The sequence below is a fragment of the Gastrolobium bilobum genome, unplaced genomic scaffold, assembly GCF_033153095.1.
Source record: "Gastrolobium bilobum isolate Gb01-03AN ecotype WA unplaced genomic scaffold, APGP_CSIRO_Gbil_v1 utg79669, whole genome shotgun sequence".
NCBI classification, from domain to species: Eukaryota; Viridiplantae; Streptophyta; class Magnoliopsida; order Fabales; family Fabaceae; genus Gastrolobium; species Gastrolobium bilobum.
Genome location: NW_026895079.1, coordinates 102,129 through 106,155, shown reverse-complemented (window position 1 = coordinate 106,155; position 4,027 = coordinate 102,129). Strand labels below are relative to the sequence as shown.

The 4,027-nt window shown below is 38.2% G+C and overlaps 1 pseudogene; it reads right to left on the bottom strand.

Moving 5' to 3' along the window:
* Positions 1 to 605: 605 nt before the first annotated feature.
* LOC133295986 (uncharacterized) lies at positions 606 to 2,274 on the bottom strand (annotated as a pseudogene).
* Between the last annotated feature and the right edge of the window lie 1,753 nt (positions 2,275 to 4,027).

Here is a 4,027-nt window from a genome sequence, read left to right as displayed (position 1 = left end):
TACAAATACTTTTTTGATATATTTTTTGGCTCTTAATTAGCATCGTCGTTTATATTGTTTGAAAAATTGTTTTATAGGTATTTATTCTAAAATTAGAAAAGGAGAACTAGTTGTTTTATTTTTTTAAAACTTTTTTCTTAGATTCTCCACTCACTTCAAATACCAATAGTAATTTACATCTTCAAAATTTATTCTCAAAGCAAAATTCCAACAACTTTTATATTTTAAATTTGTAAAATAATTAAATGAAATCAGTTTCAAAGACAGGAAATAGAAAGATCCTTGTTAATTTTGCCGCTTTTCAATTATTTTAACATATGTCAATGTCGCTCAGGTGACTATCACTCGTTATTTGGAGAAAAGAGAACTAGAGAAAAGAGAACTAGTACTTACGAGAGAGAATGCTTACCCAAATAACAGAAAAATATCGATAAAGAAAAGAAACCACTTCTGATTTAAGAACATTTTACATGAAACACAAAATTTGACGAAACAGTGTCCATCAACTAATCACAAGCATCACATTAATTAGAACGACTAGGGAAATAAACACCAACTTTTCGACATCCACGATTTCTATAATTTCAGACAAAATGAAAAACTGGTCAATTCTCCTCCTTAACAGATTTTAGAAACTGGGAGAGACCGTTTGTCAAAGCAGAAGTTGAGATCAACGAAGATTTTAGTATGGCAAGACCCTGCACAGTGCAACCAATAAGATGGATGTAATTTCATATAAGTAACAGTATCCAATGAATGACTAAAGCTAAAAGAAGTCTCGAACACTTCCTTACCTCCTTCAGACCAATGCTGATGACCCTTTCCTCCACATCAGAGAGTGAGACTTTTGATCTATTTAGATAAGGAAAAACAGAAATGGATGACTTTGGAATCACAACCAAGTCATCTGTCACCATGTACGTTGATGGTCCTTTGGCAAATCCTCGACCACTTGATGATTCTCCGGTAGAGGACTTAAGATCGACATATGTCAAGGGTGCATACACATCTTCATAAGAAAAACGATCGTTGCCGGGTGAAGTTACAAGAGCCCCATGATATCCCCCACTGTAGTAACTAAAGAAATAATACCGAGGAAAGCATGCCTCGTTAATTAGTAAAATGTGGTTGCTGGGCTTAAATTGAGGGGCACACTGAGGATTAGCTAGTTTGTCTTTGAGTCCCTGTGAGGTGAAATATCTTTCTGAACTCAATTCAGTGATACTCTTATATAATTTATCAACGCAGCTCAAAGAAGAGTATCCTTGGAGCATGTGTACCACTCCACCCAAGGGGAAGGTGAGAAAACCAAAAAGAAAGTCAGCAAAATCTTCCTCTCCTTCAGCAAACAGAATTTTGCCGTTTGATTTTCTTACCGCTAATTTCACAACTATTTGCCGACCATTATCAGATGGGATCTCCCCAATCTTAAACTGGGATTGGTTTCCTCGGTTAAAATTATCAAGGTATTGTTCCTTCTTTAAGATAAAATCGGTCATAGGGGTATTTGAGAGCAATGCAAACTTGAGCAGATCCACTACCTACATAAATCAAAATTGACTTACCAATTATAGAAAATAAATAGTCATCAACGGCAATGATGATATACAAGCTGAGAAAACATACCTCTTTCTTGCTGATATCTACAGTTTGTTCCTCAAGAGACTCCATGTTATCGATACCATGCTTCTGAAGCAGTTCTATTGTTCCAACAACGTTAGGGAACAAGGAAAGATCGTCACAAATGATAAAAGTCGCACTTTCGTTGACAAAGCCATTTTCTAGAGTATAATTTTCTGGGGATATTATTCTGTTCATTAATTTTCCACATTGGCATCTTTGATTCCTGAAAGTGCTCAATAAGCTCCCACTATTCTTTCTACTACAAGCCCAGCTCTCACAAAGGAAGAGCTTGATGGGGTCTGTGTCGTCGATACTCAGTTTCATCTGTTGGCAATAAGCATCCATTGAGTTACTTGGCTGCAGTAACATTTCTTTGCAGGTCGGAGTCCATAGATGCTCTTCTTCAAGATCTGCCACACTTTGATACAATGAGCTGAGGCTGCCAATTCTCACTGGTTGAATATTTGACTCCTTACCAACGAGTCTAACAATAGTTCCCAAAGGCAATGTTAAGAAGCTCAAGAGAGCGTCAACGAAATCCTTTCTTGCCTCAGCAAACACAACTTTGTTTTTCTCTTTGTCCACCAAAACTTTAAGGGAAATTTTGTCAACTTGTTCATTTGACAGAGTTGGAGTTGCTGTTCCAGCCATCGTAGCAACTGCAGCCAGAACCCTTAAATTTCAATTTTTAATACACTATGTATTAGAAGTAAAAAATTTATAAACATAACCCTCTCCTTGTAGGGTTTTTGACCCTTTTGCCCCTAATTAAATAATTAATAACCAATTTGCCCCTCTCCCAGAACTATCCACCATCCTGCCCCCATTTAGTCGATTATGTTGCACTTTTAATCGACTAAATGGGCTAAACTCAGAAATTATGAAACGCGAATTTTAGTCGACTAAAAACTCATCTTAATCGACTAAATTGTTTGCACTTTTAGTCGACTAAGCACATTATTTAGTCGACTAAAGATCGCGAAAAACCCTATATCCAGACCTCTCTTGGTCTCATTTTCATTATATTCGAATTTAAAACTCCTCCCTTGGTCTCTTTCTCTTGTTTGTCAGCTGTGAACCTTCCAATCACCCTTCCATTTCATCACACCACCTCTAAGGCATAGTAATTGTGAAATCATTGTCATTTTCCTTTATTTCTCAATTTTTTCCCCCAAATCCGAACCCAAAACCCTAAAATCCGATTCCTACCCCCAAAATTCGTGTGAAAGATGAGCTCAAGTCCAAACATGTATGTTACCATGATTTACTATGATGGAAAGCATTATGAAGGCCCCAACGGTGTTCAATTTGAAGGAAAAACGAAAATGTTGAAAATCAAACGGGGCACTACGTACAATGAGTTGAAGGGGAGGATTAACCAAAAATTGGGGCTACACGGGAGCCATGGCGTTCAACGGATGATCGCCAGGGTAGAGTCTACAGTTGGTAAGGATGCTATATTCTACATTGGTAATGATATATGTGACGATGAAGATGTGGATTGCGTCATAGATGCAATTGTGGACCGAAAATTTCAAAACTTTATTGAGATATATGTTGAAATAGACTGTGGTCAATCTTCATCTGCACCTGTGCATGGAAGAAGTCAAAGTCAAGAAGACAGAGTGGTCGGTTTATCTGCACCTGCACCTGTCTTAAGTCAGATACCACTGAGGGAAATAGACGAGGATGAGGATGGGCATGACGAGGATATGGACAGTGAAGACGATGGTGAACCCGAGAGTGTTATTCCGCTGGGTGACACCTCAGATACGGACGTAGAGGGGAATTTTGACGCTGATACTAGTTCAGGAAACTTAAGTTCCCAGGTTATGCCACCGCTCCGTGTTGACCCTGTTAGCAGTGGTAAGATTGTAATATAAAGTTTTAATTTTGCATATATATATATTTGTGTTTTCTTTCGTACTGACGGATAAGTTTAAATTTGGACGTAGGGTCTGAGATTGAGCCATTTTGGAACGACAGCCCACACTATTCGTTCATTAATTGGGCTCACCCTAATGATGAGACGGAGATATTGTATGGCGACGATGACATCCACGGTGGCTGGCATTTTGGAGATCCATTATATTTGTACCAGGAGTTTCGAACTAAATCTGAAATGCAACATGCTGTCAAATTATATTGTATGAAGTCTCATCGTACTGCTGTGGTGGCAAAAAGTGATGACCATAGATTTGTGATGAAGTGTCGACACCATAATGATGGTTGTCCCTGGTACGTGCGGGCTATGTTGCCCAAGAATGGAAATAGTTGGGTTGTTAGTAAGTGGGGTAAAAAACACACCTGCCTAAACCAAGGCCTTACTCGGGACCATAGACAGCTGGATTCTGATGTAATCTGTGCAGCCATTATAAGTATGTATTACATTCATTTTTGTTTA